Source organism: Juglans microcarpa x Juglans regia, chromosome 8D (assembly GCF_004785595.1).
Source record: "Juglans microcarpa x Juglans regia isolate MS1-56 chromosome 8D, Jm3101_v1.0, whole genome shotgun sequence".
Lineage (NCBI taxonomy): Eukaryota > Viridiplantae > Streptophyta > Magnoliopsida > Fagales > Juglandaceae > Juglans > Juglans microcarpa x Juglans regia.
This window is the reverse complement of record NC_054608.1, coordinates 25,139,540-25,154,641: the sequence shown is the minus strand read 5'-3', so window position 1 is coordinate 25,154,641 and position 15,102 is coordinate 25,139,540. Positions and strand designations below refer to the sequence as shown.

The window sequence follows — 15,102 nt, the reverse complement described above, 5'->3', positions numbered from 1 at the left end:
GGCCTCTTAGTTAATTACACCAAGTCATAAGTTTAATTAGTAACTTGTGACTCTAAGAAAATTCTTCTATTAATCTTTTTTTGTAAAAATGAAAGAGGTAAGAGTTAAAGTTTTACTAGTGGGGAAGCTTTGTGAGTGTCATTTGGGATTAGGAGAAAAATTATGTGATTGTAATAATTTTTTACATAGTATATTTTCTTCTCTGGGTCTGGTGTTTTTTTCTTGTTTTTGGGAGTTTTCACGTAAATTCTTGTGTTGTTATTATTTCTCTGTTTTTCTTCATATTTCACCAAAAAGTGGATCCTGTGGGTGAATTTGGGAGGTCCAAATTCCTAACAAATGGTATCAGAGCCACTAGGTTCTTTTTGGTGGGTGGAGCTTTGGTGTGGTAGTATGGATACGTACAGTCTAAGGAAGTTCTGTCTAAGAGATTAGTATTTAAGTGGTCCAGTGTGACCCTCCAATCTTTCCTGGGAATCTTGAAGTTCTGTCTAGGAAAGAATAATTTTTCTTGAGAACTTACTTAGTGAGTACTATTTATTTCTACGGTAAAAATTTATCGAAGCAATGTCAGGAAGTAAGACTTCAAATTCTATTAGATATGAAGTGGGGAAATTTGATGGGAGAATCAATTTTGGCTTGTGGCAAGTTCAAGTCAAGGATGTTTTGATTCAATCAGGATTACACAAGGCATTGAAAGGCAGACCAACTCCTGAAGTCAGCAGTGATAGTAGCATGACTGATGAAATAAAGAGCAAATCTGTAATGAGTAATGAAGATTGTGAAGATCTGGATTTGAGAGCAGCAAGTGCGATACGCCTGTGCTTGGCCAAGAATGTTCTTGCAAATGTACATGGAATATCTACCGCAAAAGAACTCTGGGAAAAACTTGAAGAGTTGTATCAGACAAAAGGCGTCTCAAATCAGGTGTACCTAAAGGAGCAGTTTCATACACTGCAGATGAGTGAAGGTACGACTATTTCAGATCATTAAAGTATTTTCAATAGCATTGTCTCTGAACTAGAATCTATTGGAGTTAAAATTGATGATGAGGATCAAGCCTTAAGGCTCATCTGGTCTCTTCCACCTTCTTATGAGCATATGAAGCCTATTTTGATACATGGAAATGAGAAAATAATTTTTTCAGAAGTTATCAGTAAACTCTTTTCTGAAGAAAGAAGATTATGTGGTGGAAGAAATAGTCCACCTGTAAACTTAGCATTGGTAGTAGCTGGTAATGGGAAGAAGAAGAACTCTATGAAGATGAAAGTAGTTTGCTGGGAGTGTGGACAATCTAGGCACGTTAAGAAAAATTATTCAAGAGCAGGAGCAGGTTCTGCAAAAAGTTCCAAGTCAGTAAATGGAGATACTGGTAATGAAAATAACGTTGTGCCTCTCTCCATGAAAGATGATGTCTGTTAAAGGGACATGTACGTCCTTATGGCATGCCGCTAATTCCCAAAGTTGCCATGATAGAGGATGTGTTAATGTTAGTGGGTTCACAAGTTTGCACACAAGCATTGGTTTGACATTAATACAGGGTGTGTGGTAAAAATTCATGTCAATGGCTAATGAACTTCCAAGAAAGCCAAACGTGGAAGTTGCACCATAATTTTTCAGCAAGGTTTTTCGACATGGGCCGAAATTGAAATGTTTAGAATTGGTTTATTCTGAGTGAGTATGCTTTTATGGTGGAGCATGATAGCGGAAGCTATGAAGATATTAATTGCGGTGGAGCATGGCTGTGAGATCAGCCAAAGTCGCAAGGTGAAAATTGTTGGGTTTGCTCCTTTAGAGTCCCACATCGGTGGATAAAAAGTAAGGAGCAGACCTCAAGGCCTATAAATAGGATGCTTGGCCTCTTAGTTAATTATACCAAGTCATAAGTTTAATTGTGACTCTAAGAAAATTTCTCTATTAATATTTTTTTGTAAAAACGAAAGAGGTGAGAGTTAAAGTTTTACTAATGGGGAAGCTTTGTGAGTGTCATTTGGGTTGAGAAGAAAAATTGTGTGATTGTAATAATTTTTTACAGTGTATTTTCTTCTCTGGGTTTTGTGATTTTTCTCCTGTTTTTTGAAAATTTTCACATAAATTCTTGTGTTGTTATTATTTTTCTGTTTTTCTTCATATTTCACCAAAAAATAAATCTTGTGATTGAATTTGGAAAGTCCAAATTCCTAACACATAATTACAACAAAAGGAAGATGAATTTTGAACACCAAAATCTATAACCAGGATAGATATATGAATCATCAAACACAAGCCAAAGTTTCAGTGTATTGAAACGCTTCAAGCCATCCAAATTGGGATTGCAATGAAGTCACGGTCTCATTGCGATGGTGGGGAGTTAAGTCGCAAAGCTTCTTAAAACTCTTGTCTTCAAGATTATAAGATATGATCTTACCAGGTATGTGCAACAGCAGTATCGACGAATCCTTCCACCTAACAACACAAACTCCAATATAAGCGTAGTAAGTGTACTCACTTTTGATGATTAGGTCCCGAACTAATACTGTCTCAGGAAAATCAACAACGAGTGCACCAAGATCAACCTCGTACTTGACGAACCACGTAGTGTAGTCTCTCTCCATTTCAAAGATTTTGAATCGGGTCGTCCCAGAACCGTAGGCCTCAACCAGGTGCAAATGGCCGCCGGACGCTCCAAAATATCCAGGCCTCCTATCGGCGCACCCTTCCGAAACCGGAGCACTCGGCATTACTCCGAGGATCTCCTCTTCAATATCAAAACACAATCCAGCTCCCGAGGGACTAAGCCAGTGAATCCCCCCGTTCCAGAACACACCGTTGTCGAACACCATGTCGGACTGCGCGACGAACGGCGAGATGCGAGGCCCCCAAGCATGGGTCTCGGATGAGTACACGGTACACCTCAAGTTGGTAAAAATAATCTGAGACGTCACTGCTCCGAACACAGACCACATGGTAATAAGGCGATTCGGTTGGCTCAAAGGCCAAGGAAAGACCAAATATCGTGATGGGTCCCTCGGAACTCAGACGAGGAAGCGTTGAGAATTGCCTGGTGACGGGATTACACACGTAGTAACAATGGCATTGGTCTGCCAATGTCTTGTTGACGCTACGGCACAAGAGCAACCCATTGCAAGAATGCGAAATCTTGATACCTGAAGAAGTAGTGGGGTCGCGGGCAGTGATGAAATCGAGAGATGTGAAGGGAGGCCTGGTGCGGGTCTCACCAAGGGGAACGAAATGGAAATGCGATGGGGTTCTTCTACTGAGAAAGATGCCGGAGAGAGAAGTACTGTGGAGGCGGTGGTGGTGGTGGTGGTGGCGGCGGCGACAGAAGCGAGGGTCGGAGATGAGGGAGAGCCAACGCTTGGATACGCATTTGAAGCGGAGAAGAGGCTTTACAGGGACACGGGTGAGGATCTCTGTAACTATGTCTTCGTTGATTGCGATCGTCTCAGGTGCTGCCGAGGTATTGTTCAGAAGATTGGTACTGCTACAACTCTGCATTTTGCTGGTATCAGAGCTCAGAACGATCAAGGTGTGGTTGGGGAAGAAAGAAAAGAGTAAAGATCAGCACTTTATGCGCCAAAAAGAACAGAAAACAAGCGCGGCAAAGTGCCACCAGATTGGCAGAAAGCGTACAATTGTTTTCGCGCCCGCGCAAATCGACCCCTGCAGGGTGCAATTTCTGTTTGCTCGTCGCATTTTCAATAAGAATAATCCCTCAATTTTTTTCCTCATTTATATCATACATATATTTAATTTTTTTAATAATTAAAAAATATTATTAGTATATTTATATTTTTTTATTTTTTAAAAAGTGTTTGAAATTTTTTAAAAAAAGTACAATTTATACTAAACGGCACAATGAGCAGTCATCTGAATGTGAAAGAGTAGCATCACTCTCTTGATAATCTTTTATCCAAAACATACTCTTTTATTTCACTTTTTTTTTAAAAAATATTTTAAGATTAATGGGTAAGAGCTTTATTACTCATCATTCTCACACACCACACTTTTTTTATTATTTTTAAAAAAAAAATTCAACAGATAAAAGCTTTGCTACTAACTTAGGATGAGAGTATAATGTGATTTATAGAATTTTTTATATTTTATTTTAATATTTAAGTTATAAAATATTTAAAATATTGTATGTAATTAGTGTGATTAAATATGACAAATTCTAAGATGAAAAGTGATTGGGTGGACACCAAATAAAGAGTGGAATTTTTTTTTTACCATTCTTTATTGTTTATGTAAATTTAATTAAAAAATTAATAAAAATAAACTTACAAATGGAATAAAAAAAAATAAAGCAACTCACAAAAAAGACACCAAAATGTTTTACACGAAAAACCCTTCAACTGATTTATTTCCATATTTATTTTCTTCTACAGGCACACAAAGTATGGATATAGTGTTGGGTTTTATTCAACCACGGGTAGATAGTTCAATGATTGAAGATTTGCTTCGGGATTTTACGGGTGAAGAAATCACATCTGCTGTCTTCCAAATGCAACCTCTTAATGCCCAATGGTATGATAATTGGGAGGAGGGTAATCTCTCTTTTTGGTATGATAATTGGGAGGAGGGTGGTCCGGTCAATGCCCAATTTACAGTGATTGAGCAACCTTTGATAAAGGTTAAAGAGTTGTACATTGATAATAGTTGGGATGTTCCTCTCCTAGAAAGGCTTGTGGGTCAACAAAAAGCTACGGAATTGCTTCAGTTCTTGGCGAGGCATAAAGAGGGACAAGATGTGTTAATCTAGAGGAAGGAGAATGATGGTATTTTTAGTACTAAAAGTGCTTGGGATTGTATTAGAGTTCGGGCGACCCCTTTACCCTAGGCCCATTGGATTTGGCACAATAACCTTCCTAAGAAAATCTCCATTATGATGTGGAAGGCTTCTAATAATTGCTTGAATGTGGATGAAAAGATTAAAATGGCGGGAATCCCTTTAGTGTCTAAATGTAATTGTTGTTCTTTGGGTCAGATTGAGGACCTTAATCATGTTCTTTGTACTGGTGATTTTGCTAAACAGATTTGGCGCATGGCTTCTGTTCAGTTAAGTGTACATATGGGTGAGTTCCAAACTTGAAAGGAGCAAATTAATTTTTGGTTTCGTCGTGCTAGTAAATCGTCTCAAGTTCGGACTATTTTTAGCCTCCTTCCCTCCATTATCTCTTGGAAGTTGTGGGAAAGGCGTTGCAAAGCCAGGTATGATGGTAAGCTTGATACGGTTGAGTCTGTTTGGCATGTCATTAATTGTTGGATCTGTAGAATTATGAAATTAAATATGAAAGCTTTAAGGCTTCCTAGCCAGGATGTTACCATTCTTAAGAGACTAGATATTTTGATTTCGATTCCTAAAGCAAAGAAGGTTTCTGTGGTGAATTGGATCCTGCCCCGATAGAACTGGGTTAAACTTAATATTGATGGATGCAGTTTGGGAAATCCTGGTCCGGCTGGGGTGGGGGGTGTCATTCGTGATGTCAGAGGTAAGATGCATGCTGCTTTTTCTACCTCCTTAGGACAGGGTTCCAATAATTTCGCTGAATTAAGGAGTTTGCTGGAAGGTGTCAAAAGGTGTTGTCAGCTGGGTTTTCGTCGGGTTCAGATTGAGACAGATTCTCAAGTTCTTGTTAATTGGATTAAAAAGGGAGAGTGTAATATCTGGTATCTTGAGGATTATTGGAATGAAATTCAAGTTTGTCTTGATTGTTTGGAGTATAGTGTGAGTCATGTTTTTCGTGAAGGTAATGCGATGGCAAATTTTCTTGCGAAACAGGGAGCTGGGGGTCCGAATATGGATTGGACTGAAGATAGAGTTTCTCTGCCCAGTAATTTACGAGGTCTTCTTCGGATGGATAGACTTGGTCTTCCTTATTTAAGGATATCTTAGTGAGGTATGTTTTATTTGCTTTTGTTTTCATTGTTATTTTACTAGCTATCTGCTTGCGCTAATGTTTTCTTGCAGGTTGTTTATATATATATATATATATATATATATATATTATAGAGGCTTTTTTTTCTGGTCTTTATGTTGTTTTTGGCACATTGTAATTTTTGGTTTCATGTCTGTGATTTTTTAGGCCTGGGTTTTGGTCTTTCTTGCATATCTGTAAACTCCCAGGTTTTTAGTTGTAACCACGGTTTTCCTCCGCCATAAGTGAGGGCTATCAATAAAATTGGGGTTCCGTCCTCTTTAAAAAAAAAAAAATGCAACCTCTCAAAGCTCCAGGTCCAGATGGTATACGCCTATTATTTTTTCATAAATATTGGCACATCGTAGGTGACAAAATTATTCGTATGGTTGCACATTGTTTGAATTCTGGTTCTGTTTTTGCTGAGCTTAACCGTATATATCTCGTGTTTATTTCCAAAAAGAATCATCATGAATCTCTTAGTGATTATAGGCCAATTTCATTATGTAATGTGGTCTATAAAATAATTACAAAAGTTCTTGCAACCCATTTTTTAAGATGGTTTTACTTGTTGTTGTTTCACCTACACAAAGTGCATTTGTAGCTGGTCGTTTAATAACAGATAATATATTGGTGGCATTTGAGACGGTGCATGCCATACGTAGGAGAAAGAGAGGTTGAAAGGGTAGTATGTCCATTAAAGCTTCGTTAGGATCCTTGAATGAGCTCAACTCATCTCAGTTGGGTTCTATTTTAGACCTATCCTAACATCTAAACACGTAAACTCATCTTAGACAAACAAACCTCAACAGGCTTACACTAGTCCATAATGGAATATGTCACTGATAAACCTCATTCCTAAATCCTAACTTCCTCTCTCTCTCTCTCTCTCTCTCTCTCTCTCATCTTTAGTAATGATAGAAACACATATATATATATATATATATATCTCTCTCATCTCCTTCTTTTTCCCCAAATATCTTGTAATTAAAATATTATTACTCTTCTCCACAACTTGGTTAAAATAAAAATAATTTTTTTAATTTGTTTTTAGAAATTTCAAGTAAGAAAAAATTTGCATACAAAAAGTAGTGAGAAATTATTTTTTACATGCATTGAGGAAAGTTATGTTGATTTTTGTTATTTATTACTAAAACATTTAATAAATTAATTATTTAATCGTTGGTGGAACCCATACGTTTTTCAACTTCCCATAAATACATCTAAGCTCATCTTAACATACACACACATCTAAACTCATCTTAGGTGGGTCTCACAAAACTTACTTTATCATCTCAACTCACTACTATTCATAAAGAACTCAACTCATCTCAGCTCAGCTTAACATCCAAACGCAACCTAAGTTGGATATGAGCAAAGCATATGATCGGGTTGGATGGTTTTTCTTAGAGCAAGTGTTGCAAAAATTGGGTTTTAGTCCACGTTGGATTTCTCTCATTATGGCTTGTGTTTCAGCTGTGACATATCAAGTTCTTTTCAATGGCGCCCCAATGGATGCTATTTATCCTACTCGTAGTTTGAGGCAAGGTTGTCCACTCTCTCCATATTTATTTGTATTGTGTGCTGAGGTTTTCTCCTTGATGTTACAAGTAGCAAATTTGGATTAGGGGTGCTACCCGCCCCTACAGGAAAGGGGCCACCCCTTCCCCGCCCTCACCCCACTGGGCCTTTGGCTCAATTCAATTATCTGGGCCCAAAATGACCTAGAAACACATTCAAACCTTTTTTGGGCCATTTTGGACCCAAAATTTAACTATAAAAATAAATATATTGCAAAACTAAAAAAAATTATATGGATATTGGATAGAAACTATTAACTAATAACTATATACTAAGTTTCAACTAATACTATTAAGTATTAACTAATAATCATCACTAAGGCACTAAGCTATTACAATTATACAAATTAAGAGAACTAATCAACTATTACAAAATTATAAACTCATCTAAAAATAGTAAATATTACAAATTGTACTACTAACTATTATAGCAACATTACAATTAATTGTAAATTAACAAAATCATAACATCCCAAATTTGATCAATTTGGGGTGGCGGTGAGTTCATTGAGTTGTGTCGAGATCATAAAACCTACAATATTAATAAGTTAAAAATAAAATAAATTAGAATTATAAAGTTATAAACATGAAACAAAAATTTAAAATACATGCACATTGTGCAAACAATGGCAAATTGGCAATAATGGGTCCAATACACACAAAGTCATACTACATCGACCATCTCATGTATCACTATAACAATTAAATTTGAAATTAATACTGATTAAATGAAAATAAATAAATAAAAAGAAGAAAAGGAAGTTCAAGTCCCACAATTACCAGATCCAGGCTAATCACCACCCTCCTCCTCCACGTCGGCCTCCTCATAGTTAAGAACATCCGGAACATGAATTGGAATCCCCGTGATCCAATTCTGCATGCAAATCAAAGCCTCCACAGTGGTAGGAGCTAATGAACTCTGGAATGAATCCAATACGTGCCCTCTAGTGCTAAAGGCCGACTTTGAGGCTACAATGCTAATAGGGATGGCCAAAATACTGCGGGCTATCTCTCCAAGGACGAGATACTTCACGGCATTTATCTTCTACCAACTTAATGTATCAAAGTCTCATGAAAATGGTTGAAGCTCCACTGCTAAGTATCTGTTTATCTCTAACTGAGCCTCTATAAAACTCTGGACAAAGGGTTCTGCTCTGACCTCTCACCCCAGTCTAATCTACGTCTTTTCCTAGCCCTTGCTTTTGGAACTGGTGGGGGGTAGGTGTAGGTGCCGCAATATTACCACCCCGCAAGACGGTAAAGTCATCAAATAATCTACCAAGTATTTCCTTAACCCTTGCTGCAATATGCTCTGCCCATGCTTGCCCGTACGCAATTCTCAATCTAAATACCATGCCATCCACCTTAAACTAAGGGTCAACAACAACATCTACATATAACAAAATATTAGCCCTAGTGAAATCTCTCCAATACTTGTCGTACTTCGTCCTCATAATCAATGACATCTCTCGCAACCTAATGTGACCACCCATGACCATATCATCTAATTCTTCTTTTATCCTACATATTTGCTAACAGAATTGATGGGATGTAGGGTATAAAGTTCGAGAGAGTGACATCCATATATTTTACCACGGTGGTTACACTTTGTTTGGGGGTTATTGGGGTCACCATTCTCTAGTTTGGTGAAGTGAGACCAAACTATAGAAGCGGGTTTCTTGTTGGGCTTGGGGGTGGGGTAAGGTTCCATAGGCATAGGAGTAGGTGTTGAGCCAGAAGTAGTAGTAGGGCCATGGCTAGGGATAGGGGTAGGGGTAGGGGTTACCTTGGGTAGGGGAGCTCGCACTAGAATCTGTCGGATTTTCTATGAACTCAAGCAAACAACAAATATGAAATTATAGCAGACATGACAACATGTCAAACAATTAACATCCAAGTATTAAGTTTTAACATCCAACTATTAGGTTTTAACATCCAACTCCAACTATTAAGTTTTAACATCCAAGTATTAGCAAACATGACACTAGCAATATTGGTAAGTTTTCTACACGACACTATTAACATCCAAGTATTAGCAAATACTATGCAATAAACACTGCAGTTATAATTTGTTTATCAGAGTTTAAAAATCAGACAAATGCTTTTGAAAAATGTGATATCGAGGAATCAAAGTTCCAGCTAGTTTGTTTAACTTGGAGTAATAAAATTCAGTTAGATAGGGGCATTTTCAAGCAAGGTTTAACTAGTGGAACTTTTACTAATTTTCGGAAGATCCAAGTTTCCACATCTGTTTTGGTTTGACAAAAATGGATTGACTAGACTCTTAGAAACTAGAATGATAAGTGGAAAAGTAAAAGTAAATCTTGATTTTGACGCAGATGGTCATAAATCTGTATTCTATAATTTGTGCGTGTGTGTGTTTGTCTCTATATCATGTATGTATGTGTGTGTATATATATATATATATATATATATGATTATTCTGTCTAGAAATAGACCCATTTCAGGTTTTGATATTATAAGAACATTTTTTTTTGTTTTATTTCAGAAAATATATCTTCTTTCATCATACATTTTGATAAATATATATATATATATATACATATATATATTACAAGTCTAACACAACAATTCTAATCACAACAATAACCACCATAGTATATTTCCATTGGAATCGATGACAATTTACATGTAATAATTAATTCTATTGAACAAAATGTAAACAAATCAAGATCTCAGAAATCTCAGTACGCATATGAATACTAGGGTACAATATTCAAACATTAAACAATTAAATCATGAAGACGAACATGAAAACTTCAATCAAAGTTCAATCAATTCACATACGCATTCATCCTCCATAGCACACAATTCACAATCCCATCCTCCATTTAAATTTTAATCTAAAAAAAAATGCAAAAGAAAATGAGAAAACCCAATTGGGAAACAAAAACTTACCTTCGGCAAGAACCACGACGGGTGATGGCAGCAGGTGGTGGAGAGTCGAGACTTCACAGAGTAAGCCAAGGCTCAAGCTTAGGAGCAGAGGGACTGGGAGAGAGATCGAGAGAGAAGGCCGCCTTAGGGAGAGAGAGATCGAGAGAGAACTCAGAGAAGAAGGAAATCTCATACGGGAAAAGTAGGGGGGATTCCCCTTAGGTTAAAAATTCTACATCAAACGACGCTGTTTTGCACAATGCAAAATGACACCGTTTGATATAGGGTGTTTAAGAATACCCCCATACATAAAACGACGTCATTTTGCACAATGACAAAACGACATCGTTTTGATGTATGAGGGTATTTTTTTTTTCTAATATATATTTATATATCTATAATAGAAAGTGGGGGCAGGGTATTTACGGGGTAGGGGGTGCACCCCATCCTACCCCCGTTGTGGCCTTGCCCGCATCTAGCGGAAGGGGGGTCTACCTCGCCACACGGGGGCAAGGAGGAAGGGGGTAGGGCCCCGTTACCCGCCCCTAATTTGGATGGTTCTTTTATGTGAATACTAGTTTGTAACTAGGCTCCTTGTATTAATCATTTATTTTTTGTTGATGATAATATTATATTTTGTCAAGCCACTACTACTGCAAGTGAAAGGTTACAACAAATTATCTTAACATATGGGGCAACTTCAAAACAGCTAATTAATTCAGGGAAAACATAATTGATGTTTAGTAGTAATGTGGGGAATGAAACTATGCAAGAAATCAAGGACATATGGGGGGTTTAGTCCATCCAGCACCATGACAAGTATCTCGACTTAATTTCATTCTTGGGTCAATCTAAAGTAAGTACCTTTTGGGATATTCAGGAGAAGATTTGGGTTAAGCCTCAAGGATGGAAAGGCAAACTTCTTTCACAAGTAGGTCATGAAATTTTAATTAAAGCAGTTACACAAGCTATTCTGAAATTCACTATGTGCTGTTTTAAGTTACCTAAAGGCTTTTGCTAGGACTTAGAGAGGATGTTTGGTTGGTTTTGGTGGAGACAACTGGCTGAAGAGAGGAAAATTCACTGGGTTAGTTGGAAAAGTTTGTGTTTCTCAAAATCTAGAGGTGGTATAGGCTTTAAAAATCTTGAAGCTTTTAACTTAGCTCTTTTGGAAAAACAAGGTTGGAAGCTTCTTCATTATCTAGATTCATTGTTTTATAAGGTCTTTAAAGCGAAGTATTTTCCCTATTCTGATTTTTCACATAGTACTATGGGATGTGCTCCATCATTTGTCTGGCGAAGTATTTTTGCTGCAAAAAGAATTATCACCTCAGGATGTTTATGGCGGATAGGTAAAGGAGATTAGATCAACGTCTAGGAAGATAACTGGATGCCTTCTTCTCTTGGGCGTAAAGTGCTTACACCTTGCCATATTATGCCTCCTAATGCTTAGGTTGGTGCACTTTTGGAGGATTCTCTGCGATGCTGGAACACTGAGTTAGTGTGTTGTGCCTTTCTTCCCAGTGAGGCTGATGAGATCTTGCGTATTCCTATCTCAGCCCATCGCCACAGTGACCAATTGGTTTGGTACATATGGAAAATGGCCTATTTACTGTGAAATCAGCATACTATGTTTCTTTGAATATTCTCTCTATGGCAGATTAGGGGGATACCTCAAATAGTCATATTAACCCATTATTTTGGAAGAACATTTGGAATTTGAAACTTCCAAACAAGGTGAAAAATTTTGCTTGGCAAGTTTGTGGGAATAGTCTACTAACAAAGCAAGATTTATTAACTAGGCAAGTTCTTGGTGGTTCTATCTATGACTTATGTGAGGTTGGAGTGGAGAATACCCAACATGCCTTATGTACATGTCCCAAATTAATTCTGGTTTGGAGCAAATTCTTTGATGCAAGGTGTTTTGATTTCAATAACTATATGCGTTTTGACACTTTGGTTTGGGAAATGATGAAACATACTGATCACTCAACACTTTCTTAGTTCCTAACGATCGCTTGAGGTATTTGAAAACATAGAAATTTGTACGTCTTTGACAAGGCTGATAGTATACATGATATTATTATCTCGTCACAAATATGTGGAGAACTTTCAGCATGTTAAGGCTTCACAACAAATTGCAAAGTAGATTCCATTTTTCTATTGGCATCCTCCTCCACTTGTGTAATACCCAAGTCCTACTACGTAGGTCCTTACGTCATATTATTAATTCTTTAAGTTAAATATTTTGAGATAAAGATTTTTATTATTTTTAATTATTTTATTTTAAGATGAGTATGTTTTATTTTAAAATATGATTTATTAAAATAAATCAAGGGTATATTTTTAAGACCTTGAAATATTTTTTCCTTAAACCCTCTAATTTTTATTCATTTAAGAAATGGTCTAATTATTCTCTACCATTGGGTAAGTGAGGAAAATATCTTCCCACATTCAATCTCCACCATTCATCTCCCTAGCTTATGGGATAAGTTTTGACTAAAACAACTAAAGTCCTTTTCTCCCTTGGACCCGTAAGCTTCCTAAGCAAGCCACTAAATTCTTTTTTCTTTTTTCTTTTTCTTGCACCCAGTGGTTAAGGCAACAAAAGAGAGAAGATAAACAAAAACTATCCTAAGGCATTCTACTCCTACCCTTCAGCCCCTCACCCAAGAAAGAAAATTTCATCTTCCTTTCCAAGTAAGCTAAAGATGATGCACACCATCCTCTCTTCTTCTCCTCTCTTTTCATCTTCAAGAAACCAAGTTCTCATCATCTTCTTCAAGCTGTGCCACTCCATAGCAAGGGAAGAAAACATCTTCCTCCATCTCCAAGCCGTGTGTACCTCATCTCTACCCATTTTTGGTTTTGCCTTAAAGCTTGGAACCAAAGCTTGATTTCATCTTCCAAATGGTGAAATCTTGAAGATAATAGACTTTTGGTTTATTTCCTAGTATGATTTCCATATGTGTTTCGATTTTCATCATTTACCTTACCATTGATGTTTCGGTTTTGGGGTTTAACACAGTGCCATCATCATCTACATGGCCATTCCAACATTTGGTCTTCCACTTGTGTGTTGAAAAGGGTTGAGAGCTCAAGGTAAAAATCCTAATTTGACTCATTTGTTTTTAATGTAATTTTAGAAGCCAACTAAGTTGTTTTACCTTATGTTTTGATGTGTTTAATTTCCTATGTTGAAAGTAAATATGTATGCCCTGTTTTTGGCCCAAACCAAATAGTATTATAGTTGTTTTGCTATGTATTTTCCTATATTTCGAAAATGTTATGTTGTTACTAAACTTGGTTTAATCATAGGTGATGATTAGTGTGATTTTAACGTATATATGTTGGTACCATGAGTTTTGTGTTGAAATTTATTGGTGATCTATTTTTAGAATGCTAAGAGGTTCGGTTAAAGGTTTTGGTTGGTTCTATAATTTTATATTTTTGCTTTTAAATGGTATTAAGTGGATAAAGCATGAATTTGAGTATTTAAAAATTTAAAAGTTTGCTTATGAGTAACTTTGCTATACCTTATACTACTTTAATTTTAATGGGATATGTTATCTAAGGTAATTAAAATATTGTTTATGTGAATAGGATATAGTTTAGTTAGTTTAGATATAAGAGATTAATTATGCATAATATATTATGACATGTAAAGATGTCCAAATATTCCTAAGTCCATATCATGTCATGTCTTGATGTAAAAATAGTCCATTTATGCTGCCCCTCATTTGGTTAAATTCTACCTAACCCAAGAGTCCAAAACATTGATAAGCTAACCTTTTTATAATGAGGGACCACAAATTGATTTAAAAGGCATGTTTCCTAAGCTTGTTTAGCCTACTTGGGATGCCTAAATCTATTTTAAAGCTCACTGTTGAGAATTTCCAGATTTTATCTCCTAATGTTCATAACCCAAAGTGAGTTTGAACTAAAGAGACCTTGCTTGAAGCCTATGCTAACTACTTTTCATGTAAGTTTTTAAAATAGCCTTTCCATGGATAGCTAGCATGTCTTAATATTTAAGTTATTTCTCTTGTAAGTTGAGGTGAGGAGTAGTTATTTGGGTTAATGCTAAGCATAGAAGAGATGCTAGATTGTAATATCATGGCTCTCTTTTAAAAGGAGGGCTAAAGAATATTGTATAACTATTAACACACTTATGCTATTTATTGAAATAGGACCTATATTGACGTTGAGAGTATCGAGTAGCATAGAGGTAAGTAGCTATGACCATGCTTCTTACACCAAGTTCTCTTTATGAAAGAATGTTCCTGTCTCTTATTGCAAATGTTCTTCTAAAGAAAAGTGTAAATGAATATAGTATGTACAAGCCCTTTCTTGATAGCCCTTCTTAAGCACCCTATTGATTATAATTGTGTGTATGTGTATAAGGTAATGCATGCATGTAGGTCCTAAGTCATGAGATTCTATACATGCTCTCTCAATAAACTTATTGATTATTCCTATATGTAGTATAGCATGAAAATATATCTTGTTCATAAAAATGCATCTGCATCGGAGTAAGAAAGAAGATGAAAATGTTTTTACTGCAAAGGAAAGGAAATGAATGTCTCATGCCTTATGCTTTAAGTGTTGTTTTAAATTACGCGAAGAAAGTTTTTTAAAATGTCCCTATGAATTGATGTTAAAATGTCCCTATAAACTGATGCTTTATGGATGCCATGAAAGATGAT

At 36.4% G+C, this 15,102-nt stretch overlaps 1 pseudogene; it reads right to left on the bottom strand.

The window, feature by feature from the left end:
• Positions 1-2,193: 2,193 nt before the first annotated feature.
• On the bottom strand, positions 2,194-3,638 carry LOC121243199 (annotated as a pseudogene).
• Between the last annotated feature and the right edge of the window lie 11,464 nt (positions 3,639-15,102).